This window comes from Neovison vison, chromosome 12 (genome assembly GCF_020171115.1).
Source record: "Neovison vison isolate M4711 chromosome 12, ASM_NN_V1, whole genome shotgun sequence".
Lineage (NCBI taxonomy): Eukaryota > Metazoa > Chordata > Mammalia > Carnivora > Mustelidae > Neogale > Neogale vison.
In genome coordinates, this window is record NC_058102.1 from 65,571,903 (window position 1) to 65,586,128 (window position 14,226).

At 41.1% G+C, this 14,226-nt stretch overlaps 1 protein-coding gene across 3 annotated transcripts in view; it reads left to right on the forward strand.

Moving 5' to 3' along the window:
• Positions 1 to 14,226, forward strand: part of TMTC1 (transmembrane O-mannosyltransferase targeting cadherins 1) — a 256,320-nt gene that overhangs the window by 121,525 nt on the left and 120,569 nt on the right. The window lies entirely within an intron of this gene.

Below are 14,226 nucleotides of genomic sequence, written 5' to 3' on the forward strand. Positions count from 1 at the left end.
ACTTATTATCAATAATAAGTATCTCCTGAGTGACAAATGTTACAGAATGATGCACAGAGAAGCATTTAGAGGTTGGTTGAGCATTAAAACTATTTGTAAAATACGTGGAGAGGTTCAAAGTGGAAAACAGAAATGAATAATAGTTTTTACTAAGGTATAGCTATTATTATTAGAGATACATACTATTTGTCCTTAAGAGATTTAGAATACTGGGTCTGGTTCATTGAGAGGTTTTTAATTCCTTATCTGTCAGTCTGCTCTGGGGTCCTGCTAAGGCTTTTAGATATAATTATATTTCATAATTTTTATAACTTTTCTTCAGGATATATTGTTGTGGGGCATCTGGGTGGCTCAGTCAGTTGAGTGTCTGCCTTCGGCTGTGGTGGTGATCCCAGGGTCTGAGGATCAAGCCCCGAATTGGGTGTCCTGTTCAGTGGGCAATTTGCTTCTCTCTCTCCCTCTGTCCCTTTCCCCCTGCTCATGCTCTGTCTCTGTCTCTGTCTCTCTCAAATAAATAAAATCTTTTTTTTTTAAAAAGGATTTATGTTGCGATTATGTTTACATATTAAGATGCACTGTATTAAGTTTTTATATTTTTATATATACTTTTTCACACTTAAGATCATTTTTATAATAGTAACCTTCACTTTTTTTGTTTTTGCAAAGATACAGTAAATCTTAAACCTTGACCTACTGCCCATTTTTGTTTTGGCTTACTTGTATCTCTTAGGGACAACACATTGTTGGATTTTGTTTCTATGCCAGGCAGTGATCTTTGCTTTATTTGACTCATGTAGTTTATATGTTTTAACTGCTACATTTCTGTTTTCTTTGCCGCGTATGTTTTTCTTTATTGTTCCTAGTCTCCTCTCCCCCCCCCCCTTTTTTTAAAGGCAATCTCCCTTTCAAAAAAGATAACTTCTAATTTGGTTAACCCGTTTTTATAGAAATATCATGGCACAATTGTTTCCATTACTGCTGATGTATATTTCTGTTAATGAATCTTGGGGAATCTGGGTGGCTCAGTGCATTAAGCCTCTGCCTTCAGCCGAGGTCATGATTTCAGGGTCCTGGGATGGAGCCCCACATCAGGCTCTCTGCTTGGCAGGGAACCTGCTTCCACCCGCCCCCACGCCCCGCTTGCCTCTCTGCCTACTTGTGATCTCTCTCTCAAAAAAAAAAAAAAAAAAAAAGAATCTTAGCTATGCCTTCAGAAGTCATGTGATATCCAGCCTTTTCAAGATAGTCTAGACACTTATAAATTGTTTATACCTTATATTTTTCAAAATGTTGTTTGATTAATTTTGACATCTCTAACCCAGCTTTTTGTTGATGTTGCAATCTACTTGTCCTTTTTGGGTAACTCTCACTAGATCCTTGTCTGGATATTTTTAGCTCATTGATAAACTGTTTCAGGTTCTGCAGCTCCTTAAATAGCTACATTCACCTCCAGAACAAACTGTTCTGAACTCACCAACCAGTGATTTAATTAGTGTCTTTGTCATCAGTAAACAAGTGCCTTCCTGGTGGTGGTCCTTAGCATCTGGACAAGGTGCCTTTGGTCTCTAACTCACTGCCCTCTTATCTGCTAGGGGTTTCAGTTGCATTTTTATCTCTGCTGGTGGCAGAAAAAAATTCTTTGGTGTAATCTCTGGCAAAATTAGTACCTTAGACCAGTCATTTGCCAGGTTCTGCCTTTTACTTCCAAGGTATATAGATAATTTTTCAGAGGGGTCTGAAACACATTTCATGTAGGACTTTCTGTCTGTGAATCCATCTATGTAACTATTCTCAGGTAATTTAATCAGTATAAAGTGATAGAATACAATATCCTAGCATGTTTATATTCCCCACCCCACCCCCCTTTTTTTAAAGCATAGCTTTCTGGGGCACCTTGGTAGCTCAGTTGGTTAGGTGTCTGCCTTCGGCTCAGGTCATCATCCCAGAGTTCTGGAGTCAAGCCCTGCATCTGTCTCCTTGCTTGGCAGGGAGCCTTCTTCTCCCTCTCCCTCTGCTTGCTGCTCCCCCTACGTGTGTTCTCTCCCTCTTTCTCTGTCAAATAAATAAATAAATAAATTTTTTAAAAAGATTTTATTTATTCATGGGGGGCATAGGGGAAGAGAGAGAGAGCAGGAGGAGGAGCAGAGGGAGAGAGACAAGCAGACTCCAGGCTGAGCGCCGAGCCCAATGTGGGGCTTGATCTCAGGACCCTGAGATCATGACCTGAGTGGAAAGCAGGAGTCGAACGCTTAATTGACTGAGCCACCCAGGGGCCCCAATTAATTAATTTTTAAAAACATAGCTTTTTTTCCTGGGATGCCTGGGGTGCTTTTTTCCTGGGTGATGCAGTCAGATTACTGTCCAACTCTTGTTTCTGGCGCAGGTCATGATCTCAAGGTCATGAGATCAAGGCCAACATTGGGCTCCCTGCTCATCCCCATATCCCCCAAAACCATATCTTTCTGTTTCTGTGTTTCATGCTTAAAATACGAGGATACCCAGGGACATTTCAATGACAGTTGCTATAAATGGCTTTTCATATACCTCTAAGATAGCTGCATTATAATTGACTCTATTGAGCATCCAGAAAATTGTCTTTAATTTCTTTCTGAAGTCAGATTTCTACTCTGCTTGCATAATTATTTGACCTCCAGTAGGCTGATGATTCTTAAATTGGATTACCTTGGTCTGTTTCCTAGTTTTATTGGTTTTTCTTTCCTTCTCATCAGCAATGCAATTTAGCTATGATTTGGCTGGCTCCATGAGCCTGTCATTACTAATCACAGGTTTGTCTTCCAGATTATATCAGTCTGCCTCACTGATGCGCCACCTCTTTTATTAGGTTTATAAATACCCAACAACTTTTATAGCATCTTTGCTTCTGTCTTGCAAGTACTTAAAGTTGATGTAATAACTTCCTCTATTATCAGGTGAGAATTTTCAAACTAGCTCTCTCTTTCTTTAATAACTGCTATAGTTATTACTATATTGCAATAGTTGTTATAGTTATTAATATAAAATGTTGCTATAGTTAGTACAGTTATTAATATGTAGTTTAAAAAAAACCTGGGGTGCCTGAGTGGCTCAATGGGTTAAAGCCTCTGCCTTTGGCTCAGGTCATGGTCCCAGGGTCCTGGGATCAAGCCCTGCGTCGGGCTCTCTGCTAAGCGGGGAGACTGCTTCCCCCTCTCTCTCTGCCTGCCTCTCTGCCTGCTTGTGATCTGTCTGTAAATTAAATAAATAAAATCTTTAAAAAATAAAAAATAAAAAAATCCTAACAGTTTTAAGAGTTACTTGGGCATGTTTTCCTTTGTTTCATTCAGGGGATTTCTTGGGGCTTTAGTTGTGAGATTTCTTCACTTTTAGATTGTTTCCATGTGGTTAACTAGGAAGAAATACCCTGTTATTTTCTATTTACCAACACTGGGCTGCAAAATCATTGTGGTTTGCTCATGAGAATCCTTTGTTAAGAAAAATTATCAAAGACATGGGAATAAGACAACAAATGACTATGTGGCATTTACTCTAATGTAACAAACCTAGAAAAATACAAGTTTGACTTATTTGTATCAATACTATTATATTTTACAACTCTGTCACCTTAGAACTTAACATACAGAATAGGATAGGTGTGATTATTTCTTGTTTTCTATAGTAGGAAATAAGACTTCAAATGTTACAGTTTAATTGCCTTGTAGGCAATAAATTAAAGAAATTTGTGTCTAATTTACCAGTCTCATTCTTTTTTATTTTTTTCATGAACTATGTAACCCCAGTTTTTCAAATTTGAGTATATTGACATATGTATATTTTAGTATATATATTTATTCTATTATATATATCTATATAATAGTTTTTATAGACATGTAATTTTCCTATTGTACAATTTACCTGCTTAAAAGTATACAATCCAGTGGTTTTCTCTGTACTTACAGAATCGTGCAACCATCATCACAATCAATTTTAGAACATTTTTATCTTCCCCAAAAGAGATCTTATATCTGTTAGCAGTTACTCCCCATTTTACCTCGGTCCCCCACTCCTAGATAACCATTGATCTACTTTTTGTCCCTGTTGAGTTACCGATTCTGGACATGTCAGATCAGTGGACTCAAATACTGTACGGTCTTTTATGACGGGCTTCTTTCACTCAGCATAATGTGCTCAGGATTCATCGGGGTTGCAGTCTGTATTCATACTTCGTTCTTTTCTCATTCCCCAGTAATATGCCAAAAGTGGCTGTACCACTTTCTACTTTCCCTTTCCTCTGTTGATGTCTGTTCCAAGTAATGCTGCTATGAACATTCATAGTTTTTGTGTGACTGTAGGTTTTCATTTCTCAAACTCATGTACCTAGGGTTGGGATGGCCAGTCTTAGATGTTGACTGTGTTTCACTTTGTGAGGAACTGCCTGGCTACTTCCCAGGCAAGCGCGCCATTTCACACGGCCAGCAGCAGTATTTGAGGGCCTAGTTTCTCCACATCTCACCAACACTTGTCTTTTTGGACAATCTTTCTGGTATTTGAATTACAGCCATACGAGTGGCTATGAAATGGTATTTCACTGGTTTTGATTTGCATTTCTCTAAATGCTAATGATGTTGAACATCTTTTCATCTGCATATTGGCCACTTCTTTACCTTCTTCAGAAAAATGTCTATTCAGATTCCTTGACCAGTTTTTAATTATTTTTATTATTGAGGGGTTTTATTGTTTTATTATTGAGTTTATATTATTGAGTTGTAATAGTTCTCTATATATATTCTAGATACAAGTTGTTTATCAGAGAACATGATTTAGGGCACCTGGGTGGTTTAGTCATTAAATGTCCCTTCGGCTTAGGTCATGATCCCAGGGTCCTAAGATAAAGTCTCACATCGGGCTCCCTGCTGGGTGGGAAGCCTGCTTCTCCCTCCCCGCCCTCCCCACCCCCACTTGTGTTCCCTCTCTCTCTGTGTCTTTCTCTGTCAAATAAATAAAATCTTTTTTAAAAAGATAACACGATTTATAAACATTTCCTACCTTTCTGTGGGTTGTTGTTTCCCTTTCTTGATGGTATCCTTTTGAGCACAAGTGTTTTTAAATTTAATGAAATTCAACTTATTTTATTGTTGTTGCTTGAGCTTATATCTAAGAAGGCTTTGCCTAACTCAGATTTTCTTTTAAACTGGCTTTGTCAAGTGTCTGGTTGCCTTATTAAATGGTTATAAAACCTTTATTTTCACTGTGTATTTATGTAAGGATTAAATTTTTAATATTTTTAAAATTTTACTTTGGTACAGTTTATGTTAACTATAATTTAGAAGCCACTTAGAATTTGATTTCTTATGCTTGATCATTGAGCACGTCAGATCACAAGGCAAACCAGTAAAGTATGAGAGAATCATCATTATCAGAAAACACTGGTAATAAAGGCTCTTAATTTTTCACCTTTCCATTTTAACCTAAACATTCAGATTGTATTAGCAGCCAGGAGTTTGATGTGACTGATCAATAAATTTTTCAATCCGTAATTAACTGAGATTGTGTGGATCAGTTGAATGGCCTAACATTGAATTATAAACTTTTCTGTTTAAGACCTGAGAAAAATAGCATAAGACTTTAAAGAATGGAGGAGATACTGTAGTTTGCACAGCTTTCTCTTGACAAGCAAGTTCCCACGGGCCCAGCAGTCCCAGCCAGATTACCTAGTAATCATGATTGACTACGTCCTTCCTTTCATCCCTCACCTTTAAGCAGTCATGCTCTATACCTTTGATATGAATGTCTCTAGAATTTTGTCACAATATCCATCCCTGCTGCTACCATTTTCATTAAGGTCCTCACGGTCTCTCATGCGCATTGCTGAAATCCTCCTAACTTGTCTGTCTCCCCACATTTTCCTCTCCTCAGATCCATCTTCCACACTATTTCCAGATGATATTCCTCACTGGCTTAATATTTAAAAGGTCAGTGGTTTCTTGTACCCTTTAGGATAAGGACTAAGGAATTTGGCCAGGGTGGTTCTCTTTAGGCTCATCTCTTGATACCCCTCTGCCCTTCCTCCCTAAGCTTAGACATTAACTGGCCTAATCTGCTTTGTTTCCTTAAATGTACCACTGTCGTTTACCTCTGAGTTTTTCTTACATGTTGCTTTCCAGTCCTATAATGCCCTTCCTTTCATTCTTTATCCATTGTTGGTTCTGGAAGATCTTGTTGGAACCTTCTCAAGCATGTTTCCTGAATCACCACCACATACCACCTCAGAATCCTGGGACCCTCACTGACCCCCATGCATTCTACTTACCTATGCTGTCTCTTTTCTCAGTCTCAGCACAGCCCATTCTTGAAGACTCAGGTAAGTGCTAGCTCTTGCAGAAAGGTTTCCCTACAACTCGTAGTGACTGCTCCCCACTCACAGGCTGTATACTTAGTTATTTCCACCATGAACTGTTACAATAAGATTGGTCTTTTCTTGACATGCAGGGTCTGGTGTTTTGACCTGGGAGGGAGAGGGAGCCTGTGGCCTGGTGGCTTTGCAGTGAGTGTTCATCAGAGGAGCAGGTAGGGGGTTGGGGTGACATCAGGACAAAAGAGGGGACTACTTCACAGAAGTAGGTCTCAGAGAGTTGGCCAGAAGTGTGTTCTAAAAGCAGACTTAGGCTACTGCATAGTTTTGCTCATAGCTCTGTGAGCGGCAGCTGCCGTGGTGGCTCCTGACATTATTTCGTTCTCTTACTAGGCTTCGACTCAGAGCCTGGCCCAAAATAGATCTCGAGAAAATTGTTGAATGAGTGAATGGTGGTCCTGGTTATTTCCCCCACCGAAGGAGGAAAGGAGTGAGCCTTATTGAAGTGCCCTTCTGAGGGGGTTGTCCACATCTGATACCCCCCTCTAGGAACACCAGAAATGTGATGGTCATTGTCACTTGCAGCTTCCTCCCAATCCAGTGCCTTGTTTACTTTCCTGTCTTCAAAATAGCTGTAAGGCTTTGCTTACTTGTAACTTCCTAAAGGCAACAAAATGTTTCCTTGAGAATGATGGGATTTATGCTGTGGGGTGTTTGGTTAACTTGCATTAAATATACAAGAATATTTATTTATTGCATTAAATATACAAGAATACAAATATACTTGCTTAAATATACAAGAAAACACAAATAGAGCACTGTGGTTCTGGCATTAATTTTTCAGGTCCCTCTCTAGTGTGGTGGTGAAGCGCTTAGCCAGGAGCATCAAAGGGAACTCTGTCTGTGAGGCTGTCTGTCTGCGTCCTCTGTTTTTTTTGTCAGCTTGGCTCTCCTGCTTCCCTCTTGGGTCTTTCACAATTCTTGCAGTTTTGAATGCCCACACAGCTGTGGCCATAGTGTTGTTTATATAACTCACAGGAGGGTCTCTATTTTCTTCTTTGTAATTGTTCTAAATTTAGATTTTATTAAATTACTTTTTTTAAAATATTTTACAGTATAAGAAAATTTTGTTCTCTTTATGTCCAAATCCCTCCAATCCCTCTCATCCCATGTGGAATTTCTGTAGGAACAAGGGCCAGGACAGAAGTTTTTTACCAGAGGTGAAAGAGAGACAGGTACTGAAACAGGAACAAAAAATAAAAGTAAATGTAAAAAGATACCAGGGAAGTGATTTCAGCAACTTGGGGATTGAAAATTTTGCATGTGGGAAATTTGAGGATTGGATTTGAGAGTGGAAAGTGGAAAGCTAGAGCTTTTTACTCCAGCTGGGTTGCCAGACCTGCTTGTGTCTCTAAAGCACTTGGGAATCACCCTGAGTATCAGTTCTGGGGTCCAGTGCACAGAGATTCTGCTCCCACAGTTTTGGTGCACTGCCCTTGAGAAGTGATGGGAGAGGTTTCTGTGTGCCTTGTTCTGTCTCGGAATCGTCCTTTAGCCCAGGAGTTACTCACCTGTTTATCTAAGTCTCTTTATTTATTTATTTATTTTAAGAAGATTTTATTTATTTGACAGAGAGAGAAAGAGATCACAAGTAGGCAGAGCGGCAGGCTGGTGGGTTAGGGGGCGGAGAGCAGGCTTCCTGCTGAGCAGAGAGCCCAATGTGGGGCTTAATCCCAGGACCCTGAGATCATGACCTGAGCCGAAGGCAGAGGCTTAGCCCACTGAGCCACCCAGGCGCCCCTATCTAAGTCTCTTTAGAAATGTGATCCTTTGACATTTCAGTCTGGTAAATCTTGGATTCAACGTAAGAACAAAAGCCCAAGTTAACTATGGCTTCTGCATAGGGCAGGAGCCTGCAGAAGAGAAAACACAATGATCCACTATTAAGGCCCCTCTTCTGTGGCTGCTCCCTAGTAATTGGGTTTCCATCTGACAGATTGGAAGGGGACAGGATGTAAAGCTGTGTATACTTGATGGAAGAAGTATTGCCTTTATAATATTGTAAATGGTTGTCTTCTAAGTCCAGGAAATAAATAGAATGGGATTTTCAGTGAACAAATATAAAGGCCCCCTACCAGCATCATGTATTTTCATGAGATGTGGTCCTGGATAAGCAAGTGGAATATATCTGCTTAAGTGGGTAGATCTGTTTCTGCTGTTTGGAAATCTAGGCTAAGGCTTGTATTATTTTGTAGGAAAATATCAAGATAAGAAATACTAAGGTGAATGTAGAACTCAGCATCTTCCTTCTAAGGAAGCTTTTCTTCTCTTTCCATTTGGAGTTGGTAGTTTCAAACAGGCACAAACAGAACCTTAGATTTTGATTGTGACAGCCTCAGGGCGGTATGTCTTCCTAATATTTATAGCTCTTGGAGCCCCGAGCATAAGAACTATTTCATAATAAACTCTGAACAAATTGAATTCAAATTTAAATTATTATAAATGCATCATGTGTTTCAAATGAGCTATGCAAAATGAGCTGTTCCTTTCATGCTTTAGCAACCAACAGGACCTTGTATTAGGAGGTCCTAACACCAAGGAGGTCCTTAGCGAGGTGATACTTGCTACCTCAGTTGTTGGAAATTGCCTTTCTGGGTCACTTATCCATACTTTACTTCCTCTTTTTTTTTTTTTTTAATTTAAAATATTTTATTTACTTATTTAACAGAGAGATCTCAGGTAGGCAGAGAGGCAGGCACGGAGAGGGGGAAGCAGGCTCCCCACCGAACAGAGAGCCCGACGCAGGGCTCTGTCCCAGGACCCCGAGATCATGATCTGAGCCGAAGGCAGAGGCCCAACCCACTGAGCCACGCAGGTGCCCCTCGATACTTTACTTCTTGAAGAAAACTATATAAGCCTTTAAGCCTACATTTCTGTTTCTGTTATAATCTTAAATGCCTGAGAAAGTGGTAAAAAATTAAAGACACGATTTTCTTCTTTTTGCCTAACACTGGAACTTCAAGACAGAGTTCACTTTTCATAACAAATACAATGCCAAGCCCAAGGTTTTTATTTAAGGACTCTATTTCTTGCTGTGCAGTGCTCTAACAAGCATGTGTATCAGTGTAAGTTATCTCTTGAGTATTCTGTAGAGGGAATCACACACTGGCTTTAAGTTTTTGTCAGCCCTGCTTTAACTGAAAGCTAGAGTTTTGTTTGTTTGTTTGTTTTTGGTTTAATAGAAAAGCTGAAATTCATCTGGGCTTTCCTGTTCAAGAAATAAGTCAGGGTCTCAGACAGGGGCTTTTCCATGAAGAACCAATATTCAATCCATTGTCTTTCCTCTCTACGTCAATAAAGATGTGAGAATGGGAGACTGCATGATTGGGTGGCAGATTCCACATGGAGCCCGCAAACAGTGTCGTGTTTGCTGTGGGACACTGAGCAAGTCACAGCCTCCATAAGGCTGTTCCCCAGCTGCAACAATGAAGCTGATACCCACTTTGGAGAGATTGTGTGAGGATCAGCTAATCCTTCTGTGCTGATACTTGGTGTACTAGAAAATGCTGTACATGTTTAAGGGATTTTTAATATTTTTGGATGTGGTTCATTAGTATACCAATAGGATTCCTCTGTGGAAATCTGGAAATCTTTGATGATGCACAGTAAGGAATTAGTACTTGTTCGCTCAGTGGAAGTCAAACGTGTGCTCTGTGAGAGAAATAAAGATGTTGTTAAATGCTTTACAGAAAGAAACAGACCTTAGGTTAAGAAATGAACCAAGCGTTTCTTTTGCAGAACGTGTTATTTACCTTTTTTCTTTTTTAAGAGATTATATGGGTGAGAAGCTGCTGCTGACAGTCTTGCATGTTGAAATTCTTTTTTTCTACTCTAGTGAGGCTGTCTCTGCTAATAGAATAACTGTATTAATGGCACATTAAAAAGGTCAAAGAGACCTAATGATGTTTCAGATTCACTTTTTTATTTATCCATGCTAACAAGAGTTCTCATTTACACTGTATTTATTGTAGTTTAATATAAAATAAGAAAATGTAAGGCTGGCATAACTTTTTAATGATGCTTCTGTGACATTGAGGGAAGACGTCTTTCCTCAGACACTCCTCACTCTTTGCTGGTGTGCATGAGCTAGCCCATGCTAGGTGCTGAGGGGGCCACCCAAAAGCAGAATCTTCAGTCTTCACCATTCAGCTACCTGGCTGGACAGCTGGAAAGCCAGCAGGTATCTCTTGTAGGCCCATATAAAGCTATGTGTTTGCCTCAGGCCAAAAATGAAAGTATAAAATGGAAATATTTTCAGATTTTTAGGTATTGTTTTAATACCAGGTTAATTTCTTTTCTTTTTTTTTTTTTGAGATTTTATTTACTTATTTGACAGAGAGAGAGATCACAAGCTGGCAGACAGGCAAGCAGAGAGAGAGAAGGAAGCAGACACTCCCCGCTGAGCAGAGAGCCCAATATGGGTCTTGATCCCAGGACCCTGAGATCATGATCTGAGCTGAAGGCAGAGGCTTAACCCACTGAGCCACCCAGGCACCCTGATACCAGGTTAATTTCTTTAAACCCACCAAATCGGGGCACCTGGGTGTCTCAGTGGGTTAAAGCCTCTGCTTTTGGCTCAGGTCATGGTCCCAGGGTCCTGGGATCGAGCCCCGCATCGGGTTCTCTGCTCAGCGGTGAGCCTGCTTCCCTTCCTCTCTCTGCCTGCCTCTCTGCCTACTTGTGATCTATCTGTCAAATAAATAAATAAATAAATCTTGGGAAAAAAACAACAAAACAACAAAAAACCACCAAATCTATCCATTTAAAGAACGAGGTGCCGGGGGGAATAACTATCCGCAAGACACAGCCCTGCCCCTAGGAGCTTCTGCTTTCAGGGGGCAGCAGACACATGAACACCCAGGGACAGGGCAGTGTGTATGCCTGGGTGAGTCTGTGGGAGCACAGAGAGGGACCCAGTCTGGCCTAGCAGCAGGCTGTGACAGGCAGGGTTTGTCAGAGGATGGGACTGGAAGGGTCGGCCAGGGCTGGAGTTCAGCAGCCTGTGAGAGTTGGTTCCAGAAGGTGAGGCGAGCTTACAGCTGCTGCCCTCAGGGACTGGATACCTGAGAGAGAGCCAGGAAGACTGTAGTGACAAGTGTGTACAGACAGGAGAAAAGGAGAGGTGGGGGCCATGCTCCAGTCTCAGTCTCAAACAGATGCCCAAGAAGCCCATGAAATGGAGGGAATACAGAAAGGAACGGGGCAGCTGTGATGAAGGCCTGTGGCCTAAAGGGAGGGTGCTACCTTGCGTAATGGTAGCCACTTGTTTTGGGTTCATGAGAAGCCTGGTTTTACTCTTGTTTTCCATCTTAATGAAAAGAATTAATAAGAATATAAGAATTCTTTTATATCTATCTATATATATATTTTAAGACTTTATTTACTTATTGGACAGACAGAGATCACAAGTAGGCAGAGAGGCAGGCAGAGAGAGAGGAGGAAACAGGCTCCCTGCTTAGCAGAGAGCCCCATGTGGGGCTCGATCTCAGAATCCTGGGATCATGACCTGAGCCGAAGGCAGAGGCTCTAACCCACTGAGCCACCCAGGCACCCCAAGAATATAAGAATTCTTAATAAGAATTTAGGTTCTTATGGAAATTTTAAAAATAGACCTTTATTTATTTATTTATTTATTTGACAGAGAAAGTGAGCATGCATGTGCAGTGCAGGAGGTATGGAAGGAGAGGGAGAGAGAATTCTCAGGCAGGCTCCAGGCTCAGTGTGAAGCGCAATCGAGTGCTCAATCTCACCACCCTGAGATTGTGACCTGAGCTGAAATCAAGACCCAGATGCTTAACTGACTGAGCCCCCCATTCACCCCAAAATAGCCCTACCTTTAATTGACCTGGTTTGGTTAGACCATTGGTTCTTATAATCCACTAGAATTTTAAAATAAATGCAGTGAGAAGCTGGCAAGAGTCATTTAGACGTCTTTTCCAGTTTCACTAAGTGTTCAGAAATGGTCTTGCCATCTCTGTTCCAAGGTGCTGAAGCAGCAGGTGTTTAGTGGTACTTCTGGACCTCGGTCCTGGAAAGCCTAGAAGGTCCTGGTGCCTTCTACTCTGTTATGGAGGAGCAAAGGGATGAAGATGACAGACTGCCATCTATACAGTCCATTTAGCTGGGGTTGCCCTATGGTTTTCTGCCCCAGCGCTGTGTCCTGGGGGTCAGGTCCTGCTTTCAATCACCCTGTCCTTGTCTATAGATGGTTTTCCATGATTTCCTTTTCTTGTGTGTCTTCTGTTTCTGTTCTCTAATACTGTGATGATGTTCACCCATGTTCTTGCATTCATTCTTTTTTTTTTTTTAAAGATTTTATTTTTATTTATTTATTTGACAGAGACAGAGAGGGAACACAAGCAGGGGGAGTGGGAGAGGGAGAAGCTGGCTTCCCACTAAGCAGCGAGCCCATGTGGTCTCGATCCCAGGACCCTGTGATCATGACCTGAGCCGAAGGCAGACACTTAACAGACTGAGTCACCCAGGTGCCCCAGTTGCATTCATTCTTATTGCCAAATAGATTTCCTTTGAATGGGTATATTACAATGTATGTGTCCTTTTATTGTAGATGGACATCTGGTTGTCTCCAGTTTCAGACCTTTAAGAGTTGGGGACAATGTTGTGAATGTCTTTTGGGAAACATCTCTGTGCAGTGCTGTTGGATATAAACTCTGGAGTAGACTTCCTAGATCATGTGTGCATTTAATGTGCTATCATGAAGCTGCCCACCATTCTCCAAAGGGGCTTCATCAGTTTATGTAGTGTTTCATAGTTCCCATTTCTCCACAACCTTGCCCAACACTGTCATGATATTTTTCCTTTTGGACATTTTAGCAGGAGTCATTTTAAAATTTTTATATTACACATTTTAATTCTGTACTCTAATATGACCCGTATTGTTAACTGTCCTCAAAAAGTGTCCTGGGGTGCCTGGGTGCCACTCAGTGTGTTGGGCCTCTGCCTTCAGCTTGGGTTGTGATCTCAGGGTCCTGGGATCGAGGCCGCATCAGGTTCTCTGCTCAGCAGAGGGAGCCTGCTTACCCTCTCTCTCTCTGCCTGCCTGTCTGCCTACTTATGACCTCTCTCTCTGTCAAATAAATAAATAAAATCTTTAAAAAAAAAAAGTGTCCTGTTCATGTACACTTTGAAGCCATTTGGGGGCTCTGCCTGGACTGTCCATCTTCCATCTCTATCAGTTAAATTCTGTAGATTCTAGGATGTCATCCCCGAATCCTCCGTTTTTCACTAATCTCTCATTTCTTAGAACTCCACTGAAATTTGATCTTTATATTTCACAGTTACTCAACCATGTCATGTGTGTATGCGTTCTTACCATCAAAGCTGTGAAAATGCCCTTCTGAAGGACAGGGGATCAGATACTACCTGTCCACCTAGAAAAGTACATAGAGTAATCACTCAACATCTCTTGAATACCAGGAAGGATGTTCTGTCTATGGAGAAGGGTAGTGCAAGAGACAGCTTTCTGTGGCTAGTTCTGGAGAAGATGATAGGAGGGAGGAGAAGATGCTAACAATGATAATAAGCAGGTTATGCCTAAAAAAGTCCTGTCATTATTGCTGGGGCACAGTGAGACTGCGGAGACCTTTTTGAAGCATCAGTGGTAATTCAAGAGCAGAAAATAGGGGACAGTGTAGGGATTTTAGGACAGATCACCAAAACCCAGAAGCTAGAGGCAGAGTCAGGGCAGTGGGGGTGCTCCACAGTGGTGGTAAAGGTGGTTTGTCCCGTGGCCGGTCTATCGACAGTGTTAGCCAGTGCTCTCCCAAGAGGACTGTGCGTATATAATAGGTGTCCTGTATTTACGAAACAATGAAGGA